Source organism: Lathyrus oleraceus, chromosome 6, assembly GCF_024323335.1.
Source record: "Lathyrus oleraceus cultivar Zhongwan6 chromosome 6, CAAS_Psat_ZW6_1.0, whole genome shotgun sequence".
NCBI lineage: Eukaryota > Viridiplantae > Streptophyta > Magnoliopsida > Fabales > Fabaceae > Lathyrus > Lathyrus oleraceus.
In genome coordinates this window covers 292,465,104-292,481,578 of record NC_066584.1, presented here as the reverse complement: position 1 = coordinate 292,481,578, position 16,475 = coordinate 292,465,104, and positions in this window count along the sequence as shown.

Below are 16,475 nucleotides of genomic sequence, written 5' to 3'. Positions count from 1 at the left end.
GTTTTTCCCCTGGAAGTATAGTACCGGGCGTTTGATTCCTGGGCCTGGTTGTGTTAGAATTGTCTGTTTTGTCAGCATTCATCAAACATAAATCACGCATATTCATGCATATTCATAAACATTCGGATATTCATGTTGCATCCTTTTGCCATATATCTTTTGATTGTTGTTCTCCTGCTATGGGTGATATACATCTCTTTATAGATCTTCCCAAGCAGATGTCGGGTGTTTAAAACTCTCCATATAGAGTCAGCCCCATAAGCAGAAAGTGTCTGTCTTTCCTTCTGCAGTTCCCCACTGAGATATATCCTCGTGGATGACGGTTTCTTCCGTTTCCTCCCAACACATATATTGGGATGGATTTTCCTATTGAGTTATATCCTCATAGGACGTGTTTTGATTCAGTCTGTCTTTTCGGATCAATCCCGAATCGGCGTTGTGTCAGCTGTTTCTTGAGCTTCCCTGTGGAAGAAATGAAATGAAGGGTTTGCCCAGTAACCGGCATCAATTCATTTATCTCCAGCGGAGTTTTGTTGGGCCTCTACCCAGTAACCGGTAGTTGTAAGTCCTATGTTCCTTGCTTCTTTGCGGAATTGGTGGTGATATACCTTTTATTCCTTAAGCAAGAGTTATTGGTTTTCTACCCAGGGGTCGGTAGTCGTAAATCCTATTTGCTTGCTCTCCAGCAGTTTGTGGTTTGTTATAAACCCTATTTTGTTTCCCGTGCGGATTTGTGATTGTTTCCCATCCCCACGCGGAGTTGTTGGTTTTCTATCCAGTATTCGGTAGATGTAAACCCTAATTTGTGGTTATTCCCACCAGAGTATGGCTACTACCCCGTATTCGGTAATTGTAAGTCCTACCTTTTTTCCCCTAGCAGAGGTAACCGTTGTGGTTCGTTCTGGTTGATGGTGGATTTTCTGTTGTTGTGGTTTTTATCCCCACACAGAGTTTGCGTTTCCCTGTGGAATAAGTTGAATAAGTGCTCAGTATTTGGCCTGTATTCACCCTATCCCCAGTGGAGTTTGTGGTCTTCTACCCCGTATTCGGTAGTTATAAACCCCATGTTGTTTTGTTCTCCCCATCGGAGTTTTTGCCTTATGGTACGAGTGGATAATTGCCGGATGCTTGCAATTTTATCCCAGCTGAGTCGTTGGTTTCTACCCAGTAGTCGGTAGTGTTAACCTCTTGTTTCCTCAGCCAGATCTGTGGTCTTCTACCCCGTATTCGGTAGTTGTAAACCCTAATCTCCCCTTTGCAGAGTTAACCTTGTTGTTCATCCTAACCGATGATGGTTACTCTTTGTGGTTATCTTCAGTCGTTGTTCGATGTCGATATTCCTCTTTGCTTGTGGATAATTGCCGGATGCTAGCAATTTATCCCCAGCAAGTTGTCTTCTGGATCATTGTCGTATGCTCGCAATGTTATCCCTTTTGAAGTTGCCAATGGGTCTTTTCACCGTTTGCTAGTGATTTGTTCCCCGGATCATTGATTGTTTATCAATGTATCCCCAACCAGTCCCTGTGGATAATTGTCGGATGCTTGCAATTCATTCCCAGCGGATCGCCTTTCATTTTCCCGTTTGCTCGGTAATGATTGTTGCTTCTTTGATCGGTCATCATTATATACCTAGTTTTGGTATCCCGATGCCTTTCTTTTCGGTCGATTTATCCTTTATTAGCCCAGTAGCCGGTTGCGGATAATCTTCCATGCGAGTGTGTTATCCACGTTCTGACGGTAATGGATAATATATCTCATGCACTCTTCAGTCGAAGCCTTCTGTGTTTCCCTAGTCGAGTAAGATTCGTTGTTTCCCTTTGTGGAGTCGAATATTTCTTTGTTGGATAATTGTCGGATGCTTGCAATTTATCCCCTTTGAGTTGTCTTTCGTTTACCCGGATGCTTGGTATCGATTGTCTCTCCTTTGGTTAGTCACCTATTATATACTTTGGTATCTCTGGTGTCTTTTCCTTTTGAGTATATTATTCACGGTCTGCCGGTAATGAATAATATATCTCTTTCACTCTTTGGTTGGAATCCTTTGTTGATCTTCCCCAATAGAGTAAGATTCGTATTCTTTGTAGAATCGAATAGCCATCCTTTAACCAGTTTGTGTTTTGGATGATGAGTGTTTTGGCATATATACCAATCCACGTTTTCGGTAGATCACCTATTATATACTTCGGTATCCCTGGTGTTTCTTACCATGCGAGTGTATTATCTACGGTCTGCCGGTAATAGATAATATATCTCATGCGAGTATTCTATCCACGTTCTGACGGTAATGGATATTATATCTCATGCACTCTTTGGGTTTGTGTCCCCAGTTGAGTAAGATTCGTTCTTCCTGTTGTGGATTCGAATGTCCATCCTGTAAGTCGATTTGCTTTTTCAGCCCTCCTTTCGGATGATGAGTGTTTTGGCATATATACCAATTCACGTCTTTGATAGGTCACCTATTATATACTCCGGTATCTCTGGTGTCTCTTCCTTTTCGAGTACATTATTCACGGTCTGCCGGTAATGAATAATATGTCTCATGCACTCTTGGGTCAATCTGTTGATTGTTTTCTCCGCAGAGTAAGATTCATATTCCTTGTGGAATTGAATATCCATCCTATAAACAAGTCTGCTTCTCTAGCTTTTTTCAGGATGATGAGTGTTTTGGCATATATACCAATTCACGTTTCGGTCGGTCACCTATTATATACCTTGGTATCCTTGGTGTTCCTTCCTTTCTGCTCCCTATTATGACCTTGGTCCCCTGTGGAGTCAGATTTGCCTGAGTTGATGTACCTTTTTCAGGTCTTTCTCAGATGTTTGGATTGATTGATATCTCTCACCCTTATATCGGTCTTAGATATTCATTCTTCCTGAGTTTGTTGCCCTTATACCGGTAACATCTCGTCCTTGGCTTCCCCTGGAGAGTCTTTTTCTAGATTTCCCCAGCGGAGGTGTATTGCTATTTGTGTTGCTGTATTGGTGTTATCCCCAGTACGTGCATTGTGTGAGTCAGCTTGAGTCATTCCAATGGATTGTGTTTCCTTTGGAATCGATTCTTATCCCCAGTGTGAGTCCTTTACTTCCCCAGTAAGGTCTCCAATCTGTTTTTTGTGTTCCCCAAATCAGAGTCGTGTCCTGCTCACGCATTCTTTTTCTTTTGTTATCCCCATAAGAGTTCTGTTAGAGTCTCTGTGCCTGGTGAGTGTATTACTCCGATGGATCGTCTTTTCTTCTGTGTGAATCCATATCCCCACGGAGTTTGTGTCTTTTGCATGCATACATCTGCATCATGAGGTCTCTTAGGGACCAAAATTTGTCTCATTACTGTTATTTAAGCCCATTCTACCGCTTCGAGATGAAGATTTCTAAACTTCATTTCTCCGGCTAGAATGACCTTAAATAGGGGCATCTGTAAGACCCCAATTTTGGCCCTAAGATCCCTCAAGGCATCATATCATATCATTCATTGCCTCAAGGATCATTGTGCACCTTTGCTTGCCTCCTAGTGGATGGATATCTTGTGAGTGTGATTCTTGATCACCAAGCATGTTTAGCATTTGTATATCATTGCTTTTCATTTGTTTACTAACCAAAAGTACAAAAATATTGTCATCTAACCTTGTTACTTGCAGATGAAGCAAACTAGGTCAAAACAGTCAAATCATTCATTGAGCAATGGATGGTGGCCATTCTTGAAGAATTTGGGCACCATGATCATTCATAAGAGATTCATATGAGTTATGGTATCATTTGGTATCAAGATCTCAAGAGGAAGAGGCCTGAAATTCATCAAAGCATGGCTCAGTCAACCAAAACCCTAGCAAAGTCAACTGTGGTCAACTGTGCATTTAATCAGGAATTTGATGGTATCAGATGGTTGGAAAGGTCTCATTCATGTCCATATAAGCCTCATATAACATTTCAAACATCCACAGTGAAGAATTGGAGGTCAGACAAAAAGTTTCCCAAAATAGTAATGACCTGTAATTTTCAGCTGCCCAAAATGGAAAGTCATTCTCCTCAAAATTAAATGTCCAAGCAAGCTTCAAATCAAAATTTGTCCAACATGAAAGTTGAATATCTTGCTCTTGCCTTTCCAAAAAGTCCAAGAACACTCATTTCTCATGTGTGGTTGGCAAGTTATGATCAAATCATCTTCAAGAATTTTGGAATTTCAAAGTGGCATAACTTTCAAACCATTTGGCCAAATTGGGTGATTCTTTTTTGAGAAAACCACATTTGACATGAACTTTCATGATGCATCATCACATTTCATTAAAAATCATCATAGCAAAAGTCCATTTTTCAAGTGTTCATTTTGCATTTTGGTGTGAAAAATAGTCAATTTGAAAAATACATGTCATTTGCACTTCAAACCATTTCCAACACATTCTAAATGGGAAATGTGACTTGTTTCAGCTGCACTTTTACTGTTCCATTGGCTGCAATTGGAAAAGGGCATTTTGGCCACTTAACATGAAATTGCATTTCACTAATTCACATCATTCTTGCTAATCTTGTTTAACAAATTGGATTAGTACATCATATAAAGCCTTAATCATAACTGAATTCGAGATCCACAATCACAATCTCAGATCCAAAGCAAAAATTCTCCAAATTCTCTCAATTTTCTCACACTTTTCTCACATTTTTTTCACTTGTTCATAAAGAATTCTTCACTCTTTGTACTGGCTTTTGTGTTGATCATCAATTTCAGGTGCTATTGAAGATCTGTTTGAGGTTAACAGTGGAAGAACTCGGCAAAATCGCAACTGTTGCAACCTTGAGCATCCATGGCATTTTGAGATTTCTCCATCATCAAGCATTTCTGAGCTGAGCTACCACTTGTATTCACCTTCCTAAGCATCATAGGCATTCTGTTTTGGTGATTGGAGGTTCAAAAAGCACAAGAACACGAGCTGCACATTCGTAAGGTAAGAATTTGAATCTTTTAATCCTTGCAATTGATATGTGGTTTAGATAGATCTTGCAACATAGAGTAGAATGCAATTTGAATCGCGCTAATCCATCAAGTATTTATGGAGAAATCTTGATTTGAAGTCTGCTTGCCAAAACTTTCTTCGATCGAATCTTTTTCTGTGTTGAATTTTAGATGAAATTAGGATGATATTATTGATCCTTGATGAAAGACGAACCGATCCATATATGATTTGTCTATTTCTGTGTGAATTTGGTCATGGTGATGTTGGACTGTGCAAGAACACGATGAGTTCTTCAATTTTCTTTTCCAGAATACGTCCAGATCTATTTTGCTATGCCTCGCGTTTAAAATTGTGTTTCCCGCGCCTTAGGACCATTCACGCGCTGACACCTCCGTTAATGAAACAGAGCGTTTCGTCCTAGAGCTCCTGAATTACAAAAATGCCACGCATCCAATAAATTCATTTTAATTCTTAAATGTTTATTTCATTTTCATGATCAATCTTCAAAAAATCATAAATAATTCTTGGATGATCCAAATTGTATGGGGATTTTTGCATTGATCTCCATTTTTCCTCTAGTTTTTTATGAGTATGATATCACAAGTTGTGCACGGCTGTGTTTTATTTTGGTCTAATATCTTTGTTCATGTATGTTTCTTGCATATGCTTTGCCATTTCATTCATGAAATCTTGATGCTTGCTCCAAAATGTTTGAAAGTTTACATGTGCATTCTAGACTCACTCCTGGTCATTTTGATATGTGGTTTGTAATTTTTGAGTTCCTGGATTGAGAGATATGACATGATCTTTGGAGTGTTACATTTTGTGCCATGCCATGCTTTGTGCATCTTCTTGATTTTATTTTCTATGCTTGTTGAACATGATTTGCTCTGGATTTTTGCATGGGATTACATCTATATGTTAACTTTACATGTGAATTTTTCTGGATTTTTTTGAAGGCATTTCCTATTTGATTGGGATTTTATTTGCTGTTTAGTCATTTGTTGACTTTTTGTGATACATGTTTGTATTTGATTTGTGAAATTCTGGTTATTAATTGGATGGATATGAAATTTGTCATGCGTATTGTAGACATCTGGAGGTTTGCCATGGTTTTAGTCCCATTCATTTATCATGTTTTATCTCTGTTTTATGATTGGTTGAAGTGGATGCATGTTTTGATGCCATGTATGAGCATGTATGAACTTGTGTTGACTTTATGATTTAATTTCCATACTTCCTCTGGTCCAAATAGCATGAAATTTGATATGTAGCTCATTGAATGTGTTCTATTTAAGCTTGAATTTTCTGGGGATTTATTGAGCTATTTTGGTATTGGTTTGATTGTGATCATTCTGTTTGCTCCATTGTGATTCCAAAATGCATAGTTTGACATGTTTAGCTTATGAAATGCAATTGGTGGATGTTTTTGATATGGGACCAACTGGAAGTTGTTCTTATTTGATAAATCTTGATTTTGATCAATTTTCACTTGCTGTTTTAAATTTTCTCTCCTCCTTTGACCCTAGGCTCTGGCCTAAGGGTTCACTTCTCACATTTGAGTTGTTTTTTCAGGTTAAAGAAGCCATTGCTTTAAGGAGTTTAATTCAAGTTGATTGAGTTTGGTTTAATTGATTGTGATGAACTAACTTGGTTTGTTTTGTAGGATGCTAACTCATTTGCTTTGAGTTTGTGCTTTGCAAATGTGATTGATTGTGTTGTCTGTTGGTTCATAACTTGTTTGTTTTGACTTGGTGATTGGATACTGATTATATTTGATTGATTTCAGGTACCATAGTCGCTTTAGTTCCTTTGAGAACTTGCTATTGCTTTGCTTTGCTTAAGCATTGAGGTAGACTCTCTTGTCTCCATGTAGTCTGGAAGACCTGGCTTGTTATTTAGCCAGGCAACTGTCTGAAGTCCTCCTTAAGAGGCGATGTTTGTGATTGTTTAACTTTGTCCCCAAGCAGGTGAAGACCTCATATGAGGCGATTGGTAGACAAAAGAGATATGTAGCCTATCTCCTACTATTCTGTGAGTCACTCACCTTGCTCACACCAAATATGTTGATGCATAGTGAGTAAAAACCCAAGATCTATCGAGTCTAACTTGTGGAGAGAGTTCCATCTTTCTGAACTCCCACACCTTCTGATATTCAATGCTCTCCCTGACCAGGGATAAGAGTGATGAGGCACACCCCTCATATCCTTTCATCTGCTTCACCTTGGCTCTCAATGTCAAGGTTAAGAGCACCATTTACCCTATTCCAGTGGACTTTTAAGTCTAACCCTTTGATTGAGCCTAATTGTTTGGTTATAGTGAGTGCTAAATGACTTTGTTTGATTGATTGTTTGTTGCATTTGTATATGTCATGCTTGCATGCCTTTGTGCACTTATCATCATTGATTGTTCATTATTGCCTGATCATCATTGCATATCCTTGTGATCCATGTTTGAGTTTACCCATTGAGGACAATTGTAAGACCATGTTCTTTGGCCATTGTTCCTATGATTTGGAAGGGATAGAGTGTAAGACCATTTCATTGGTCACTCATATCCTCTTAGCCTTGTGCTTCTTGCTTGTTTGTTGTATGTGAGGATGCAATTGTAAGACCATGTTGTTGGCATTTGTATTCCTATGATCATCCTTTGGAGGTTGGTATAAGTCCAGATAGATTGGCGTCCGACATCCAAGTTTTGTTTTACTTTAGGAGATTGGTGTAAACCCATTTATTGGTATCCGATATCCGCGTTTGCTTTTGTGAGATTGGAATAAGACCATTCATTGGCTTCCGGTATCATTGTTGTGTTTTAGGAGATTGGTGTAAACCCATTTATTGGTATCCGATATCCGCTTTTGTTTGTGAGATTGGTATAAGTCCATTGATGGCATCCGGTATCACCTTGCTTTTATTTTTGCTTGCTTTATTGCCTCATTCCTAAGGACACACTTGAATCATCTTCTATATGATTTCAAGAGGTGAACCTTTTTAAGAAGTTTTACATTCCATCATCCATACCCTCTTTGTCCTAAACCTTTTCACACTTTGCTTTCAAAAATTTTGACTTGTTGTGCAAACATCTTCATCCCTTTTCAAATTAGAAACCTGGACCCTAAGTCCTTGACTTTTCAAACTTCACTTTTCATAACACTTCTTTGAATCAATCTTAATCATACCTTGACCATATTTTGTGAATAATCATAAATAATTAGCTTCACCTATTCAATTGTTTTGGCTTTGTCCACTGTTAATATGTTTTCATACATTAGCCATAGGTTTCAATTACCATAGCGGTTGATGTAAATCCTACCTTATCCTTAGTGAGTTGATTGTAAGTCTTCCATACTCATTATAGGGTTAACCCCTCACTAGTATGTTGAAGCCGTCCTCGCATGATGGATTGTTGATTCAGGTTGAGTTTTCTCCCATTGGTAATGAAAAACCTTAATGCTTGTGTTTTAAAATGAACTCACTAATTTTTGGAAATCTTTTAGCCGAACTACGGCGTTTTGATCCTTACCTTTGATGGAAGGTACGTAGGCAACGGGTCCATCCGTTCAAACACAAAAATAATAAAATTGTACATTCTTTTCTCATCATCCCATTCATGTTTGCCCAATATGTCAAAAACAAATAAACATTTTTATACAACAAGTGTGAAAAGGGCTCCCTAGGAGTACCTAGGACGTGATGGGTGCCTAACACCTTCCCATTGCGTAATTTACCCCTTACCCAGATTCTCTGATCTTTTCATTAGTTTTCTACGTGTAAAACTTCTTAGGTTTTTGTTCGCTTTTTAACCAGTCCTTAGGATAAATAAAAGTGTGGTGGCGACTCGATTCATTGTATGCTTTGCTTATGGTTTAATCAATAAATCATATAGCGATGAATACACCGCTACAGTAACCAACAACGAAGCTGAGTACGAGGCCTGTATCATGGGGATTGAGGAAGCCAACGATCTAAGGATCAAAACTATAGACATTTATGGAGATTCTGCTCTAGTGATTAACCAAGTCAATGGAGACTGGAATACTCATCAGCCACATTTGATTCCTTATAGAGATTATACCAGAAGGATCCTGACTTTCTTCAAGACAGTAAAGTTGTATCATGTACCCCGAGATGAAAATCAAATGGCTGATGCCTTGGCCACATTGTCTTCCATGATTAAAGTTCATTGGCAGAATCATGTGCCACACGTTGCTGTGAATCGACTCGAGAGGCCTGCGTATGTGTTTGCAGCCGAGTCTGTTATTGATGAGAAGCCGTGGTTTTATGATATTAAGAATTTCCTCAAAAGCCAAGAGTATCCTGAAGGAGCGTCAAAGAATGGCAAGAAGACACTGAGAAGGCTAGCTGGAAGCTTTTACTTGAACAAGGATGATGTGTTGTACAAGAGGAACTTTGACATGGTTCTGCTCAGATGCGTGGTTAGACACAAAGCAGACATGTTAATGCAGGAAGTACACGAGGGATCTTTCGGTACCCATGCTGGTGGTCATGCAATGGCCAAGAAGTTGTTAAGAGCCAGTTATTACTAGATAACCATGGAATCTGATTGTTTCAAGTACGCTCGGAAGTGCCACAAATGTCAAATCTATGCAGATAAAGTGCATGTACCACCAAACCCTCTGAATATTATGAACTCTCCTTGGCCATTCGCGATGTGGGGCATCGATATGATTGGAAAGATTGAACCTACTGCTTCTAATGGACATCGCTTCATCCTAGTCGCGATTGATTACTTTACCAAGTGGGTGGAAGCAGCTTCTTATGCCAATGTTACCAGACAAGTAGTTGCTCGATTCATTAAGAAAGAAATTATCTGTCGTTATGGGGTTCCCGAGAGAATCATCACTGATAATGGTTCGAATCTCAATAACAAAATGATGAAAGAGCTTTGCAAAGACTTTAAGATCGAACACCGCAACTCTTCTCCTTACAGAACAAAGATGAATGGTGCTGTAGAGGCGGCAAACAAGAACATTAAGAAGATTGTGCAAAAGATGGTTGTGACGTATAAAGATTGGCATGAGATGTTGCCTTTCGCTTTGCATGGGTATCGTACCTCAGTACGTACGTCAACCGGGGCAACTCCGTTTTCACTTGTGTATGGCATGGAGGCAGTCTTGCCAGTGGAAGTTGAAATCCCTTCTTTGAGGGTGATGATGGATGTAAAACTTGACGAGGCTGAGTGGGTTCAAGCCAGGTTTGATGAGTTAAATTTAATTGAGGAAAAGCGATTAGCCGCTGTGTGCCATGGACAACTATATTAGAGAAGGATGAAGAAGGCCTTCGATCAGAGAGTGCGTCCTCGAAGCTATCAGGTAGGCGACTTAGTTTTGAAGAGGATCCTTCCTCCCGGTACAGATAATAGGGGCAAGTGGACTCCGAATTATGAAGGTCCGTATGTTGTTAAAAAGGTCTTTTCTGGTGGAGCCTTGATGCTTAAAACTATGGATGGTGAAGATTTTCCGTCTCCTGTGAATTCAGACGTAGTCAAAAAATACTTCGCATAAACTGACCCGCTGGACAAAAAGAAGAAAGTCCAGGCAAAAAAGGGCATCCCGGCGAACAAAAAAAAAAAAAGGTTCGGGCAAAAGTTAGGAATAAAGAATAAAAAAAAATAATATGTTCACCCGGTGGATTGAAAACCTGCAAATGCGGTCCAGGCAAAAGAGGGATTAAAGCGAAGACTACAGTCTGAGTTATCTGTACTTCATCGCGTTTCAGTGTCTACCGTCTTGAAGGATATGACCGGTCCAATCATTCTCCTCAGAAAGCAAAGAATTTGGGGGAAGTTGAAGATTTATGAGTCATAACAGAATTGGAAAGTAGTGGAATACCGTGTTCACATTTCCAATAGGATAGTTTATTTTCTCTTTTGGCACAATTACCTCTTCCTAGGAATTGCTTCCTGATGTATTTGCCTTTATAGGCCATTTTCAATCAATAAAAGTCGTTATTCAGTTAAATTGCTCTCTTATTTTTTTTATTTCTACTGTTTTGTTTGCAAAAACGTCCAAATTTTTGATAAACATTGCATCTAAAAAACATGAAGGCTAGACAATGACGTGCGGAAAGATAAAACATCTGAAAATCATTTTGAATGTTGAGTACATTTTGTCCATACGATCCCTTGGGGCGTGTATGTCCTGCCTTTTGCAGGTTACTACCTTTGATTGATGGCTAAAGCAGATGAGCCGAAAGTTTGTTCGAAGGAAGACCCTTTTGTTTCAACACTGTCCAGTAGTGTAATGAGTTGGGTCGTCTAAGCCGAGTTCGGAATTTGTTTCCCCAGCATGGTCGAGAGGTTGGTGTTTTTCCAACAAGTGACTCCCCAGTTGAGTTGGTTTCTCCACCGTTCCGAGAATGTCAGATCAGCAAGTATCCTCAACAGAATTGTTGTATGTCCCCACAGAGTTGGAAGATCGAATCAGAAATTGTGTGCTCCGTAAAGCGATCATTTGCTTTCCCAGCAGGAGTTTCCTCCCTTTGCATCTTGCATATAGTAATCATCATTTGCATTCGCATTCTCAAATCGCGTAGCATTTCCATTCAATATGGAGCATTATGCCATAGAAAACTCAAACATATGCATACATGCATTAAACCAGATTGGCTCATATCCCCAGCAGAGACAGATCATTGTTCAACATCAGTATAGCACATTTGCAGCAGTTGCTCTTGGCAACATTCAGAATCGATAATCTCAGTGAGATTTATTTTCTCACCAATCCGTGAGAGGAAAGCTTGAATCCCTTCCAATTTAGTCCCGGCAAGTGTCTGCCTTATTTTGACATATGTAAATGTCATCCTTGCGATACCGGTAAGTGTCGTGTCGATCCTCAGTGAGGTCGCCAAAACATCATCTTTGTTCGATGTCGATAAACGTCGAATTCCAATCGTTGGCCATCAGTAAATGGCATGTCTCCCATGGTGTCTACAAAAATCGTTTTGTCAACACCCGTGTGTGTTCCTTTCTTCCTTGGTGTCTGTAAACATCATTGTTCGATGTCGGTAAACATCAGCCGCTTGTTAACCATCGGTAAATGGTTTTGTCGTTTAAATAACTGTGTGTTCTCGGTATCCGTAAATATCGAGTATTTCATTTTCGCCATCGGTAAATGGTTCCGTTTCATAAATGTATTCTTTCCTTGATGTCGGTAAACATCGAATTCCTTTCCAGTCATCGCTAAATGTCTGGTCTTGTTTCACTTGTAAAGGTCTTCGTTCGATGTCGGTAAACATCAAATTCCTTCCCAGTCATCGGTAAATGTATGGTCTTGTTTCACTTGTAAACGTCTTCGTTCGATGTCAGTAAACATCGAATTCCTTCCCAGTCATCGGTAAATGTCTGGTCTTGTTTCACTTGTAAACGTCTTCGTTCGATGTCGGTAAACATTGAATTCCTTCCCAGTCATCGGTAAGTGTTTGGTCTTGTTTCACTTGTTCTTCCCCAGTGAAGCCGCCATCGGTAAATGGCCTCACTTTCTTTGATATCGGTAAATATCAATTCTATTTTGAAGCCACCATCGGTAAATGACCTCGCTTTCCTTGATATCGGTAAATATCAATTCTATTTTGAAGCCGCCATCGGTAAATGGCCTCGCTTTCCTTGATATCGGTAAATATCAATTCTATTTTGAAGCCGCCATCGGTAAATGGCCTCGCTTTCCTTGATATCGATAAATATCAATTCTATTTTGAAGCCACCATCGGTAAATGGCCTCGCTTTCCTTCAATTCTATTTTGAAGGATTTCAATGACTCCTTCATCCAACATTTCCTGAACATCCTTACGCACCTGGCGACAACCCAATCGGTTAACAAAGCAGACTCGACATCTATCATGGTCATGTTCATAGTGGCTATATTCGCACAGCAAACGATGCATCTTTGTAGCACCTCAAATTTTCCCCCCTCATTCACGCATTCATTTTAGGTCATTTAACATTTCATATTGCATTTCATCATGTCAATCAGAATTGGCTCCAAGAGTTTGTCTTCCAAGAAGCTTGGATATCATCCAAGTCATTTTGTAGGTTCTATCTGAATGATCAGTCAACACAAAGGAATGACTTACTTCCAACATGTTCAAATGGGGTCTATTCATCATTCAACACATTACTCTTGAAGGAACAAAGGTCCAGCGCACAGGTTACAAATTTGGAAAACATGACTTGAACTGTCATGCTCGCTAGGCGAGCAGAATGGTTCGCCTAGCGAGCCACCAGAGTCTGAACTGTCATGCTCGCTAGGCGAGAAAAACCTTCGCTAGGCGAAGCCCACGCATTTTTAAATAATAAAAAAATTATAACAGAAAAGTCATGGGCTTGAGTTACCCTCATTTTAAGCCCACAAAGCCACGAAAATCAGGTTATAAATTCTAAAATTTCAGCAGAACAAAAGGAGGGAGAACAGAGAAGGTGAAAGCTGAAAACACTCTAAAGTTTCCTCGGAACAAAACCCTAGAGAAGAGCTAACAGAATCCAGAGCAGCCTCTATAGCACAAATCACCTCTACCAATTCCATCTCATATAAACCCTGAGATTGCTCTGCAAACCCAAGGGTGCAATTCAATTTCAACTGATTTCTCCAGTCAGGTTTGCCCTATTCTCATCATTTTACGCCTTCAATTTGAAATTTCTAAATGTATGAGGCATTATGGTTGAATTTGGAAGAGTGGGTATCGTTAGGTTTTGCACGCAGGTTTAGATATGCATGAATGTGTAAAACAATGCCTTGAATGTTCAATCGCTTAGTTTGTACCATAGGGTTTGGGGTTTCCAAGATCGGACTGTTATCATGGGAGAAACCAAAACCCGCAGAAGCTCGCTAGCACCTCGCTAGGCGAGCATGTAGCGAAGCCTCGCTAGCACCTCGCTAAGCGAGGCAGTAGCGAGCGTGACAATAACTTTTTTTTATTTGCTCTAATCTGTTTTATGTTTGTTGTGACATGTTTTCTCTTAATTGCATCTTGTTACTCTAACCTGTTTGTTGAGTTTTTGTGAGGGCTCACATGACTCCTGAAGAGATAGCTTGTTTGGTATTCCACTTTATTTGTGGGATACCATCTGGATATTTATTCCGATTACCTATGCTGACTTGCTTTCTTTGACGGTGCCAGCTTGAGAGATCTCCGAGTTTCTTGTTTCTTTAGTTGTTGTTACTTCGAATCTTTATCCGTGTGGTAGATCTCTTGATCCCTTTTTCATCTTTCCCGCATTTTACCGTTTTCTTAGCTGAAAGGCCTCCATGAGGAGGCAATTGACGGATAAAAAGGATTAATAGTCAATCCCCCGTTATTCAGTGTGTCGTTCTTTATGCTCACACTACGTGTCGATGCTCCAGAACAAAAGCCCAAGATCTTTTGTCCGGTCGGTCAGTGGAGAGGGTTCCACCTTTCTGAATCCCCACTTTTTGTCATGAGCTCACCCTGCCCAGGGTTAAGAGCTATGAGGTCTTATCCTCATTACCCTTTCGATCGGCTCACCCTGACGTTCAATGTCAGTGGTTAAGAGCCCGTTTGATTACCCTTCCATGGCTTGTCTGTCGAGGTTGATATGACCCCTCTTGACTAAAGCCCTACCCATATATGTTTGAGCCCCCCTTGTTGGTGTGTTTGCTATATGTTTTTTGTGTGGTGTGGTCGTCTCCCCCGTAGTATTGTTAGGCTTCGTACAGTCTCTCGTTCGCATGCCAATTAAGGTAGCACGGTTCCTTCGTCTAGGACTTCCTTTTTGCATGAGCATTCCTAAAACACAAACAAACTCATTGATTTTTCTTCTCCTAAGAACACGTTAACTCCTTCTACTACAGGCGAGTAAGTCTCCAAAGGTCGAGCATCCGGTAGATTGCGTAGTAACGTCGTTCACCTAAAAAACACAAAACAAACCAATAGGTTGGCCGAACTACGGTTTGCTCTGATTCTCATTCCAGATGAGATACGTAGGCATAAGACGCGATGTCTTAACGAGCACACTTCTCTTTAACCCATAGGTAACCGAGCTACGAAGACTCTGATTCTCATATTCAGAAGAGATACGTATGCAGTGGATGCGACATCCGTGCGAGTCATTTTCTTTTGACCCCTCTTTAGTAAATAGTACATTAGATAAACCCACACCCTTTAGACAAGAACAACAAGAGTGGATCCCGTAGAGTACTACGGATGCGTAGGGGTGCTAATACCTTCCCTTCGCATAATCGACTCCCGAACCCAAGATTTGGTTGCGAGACCTTGTCCTTTCCTTTCCTTTTCCCAGGTTTACTTCGAGCGTTTCCTTTCCCTCCTTTGGGATAAATAACGCACGGTGGCGACTCTTCTGTCATTTCGTTCCTTTTTTTCGCCGGTTGTTTCTTTTCGCATTTTAGGTTGCGACAATCTCGACCAGAGATTGTCGAATGTGACTGACGTATTTAACCTTGTATTTGCCAGGGCAACCCTGGACCATGTTGACAGATTTCCGATGCTCGGGCAATGGGTTCTTCTTCACATTAGGACCTATGTCCTCGAAACACAGAATACCACACCTCACAAGGTCTTGAACCTTGGTCTTCAAAGGGTAGCAATTCTCCACGTCGTGGCCGGGAGCACCAGAATGGTAAACACAGTGTAATTCGGGCTTATACCACCACTGGGGGTTAGCAGGTATAGCCGGTGGGTGTCGCAGAGTAATCAACTTCCTCTCTATCAAAGAGGGATATAACTTTGCATACGTCATCGGAATAGGATCGAAGGTGACCCTTTTCCTCTCGTAACTTGTGCTAGTTTGATTATTGTTTCGAGGCTGGTAGCCCTGCTATTGCGGACGGTGCTGTTGTTGTTGATATTGCTGATGTGGTTGCTGATTGTTGTTGTGATACTGCTGATTATCTTTGAAGACAGGTGTTATATGAGCCACCTGGTGCTGGTTACCGGCGGGACGCACAGTCTTCCTCTTCACAGAGGGTCTTCTCGGTTTCACATGGGAGGTCACATCATGTGCCTCTCCATCTTTCTTCTTTGCAAACGCCATTTAACATTTGGCAGAAGAGCCTTCTTCTCTGGTCAGATGCCCTTCTCTAACCCCTTCTTCTAGACGCATCCCCATATTCACCATCTCAGTGAAGTCAGAAGGAGCGCTAGCAATCATCCGCTCATAATAAAAAGAACTTAAGCTCTTCAAAAAGATCTTAGTCATCTCTTTCTCTTCTAGCGGGGGCACGATCTGTGCTGCTACCTCTCGCCACCTCTGGGCGTATTCTTTGAATGTTTCTTTGTCCTTTTGGGACATGGCCCTCAACTGATCCCTATCGGGAGCCATATCCATATTATACTTGTATTGCTTGACGAAGGGCTCGCCAAGATCGTTGAAGGATCGGATGTTCGCACTGTCTAATCCCATGTACCAACGCAAAGCAGCACCGGACAAACTGTCCTGAAAGTAGTGGATGAGCAGTTGGTCATTGTCGGTCTGAGTCGACATCTTCCTGGCATACATGACCAGGTGGCTGAGAGGACAAGTATTTCCCTTGTACTT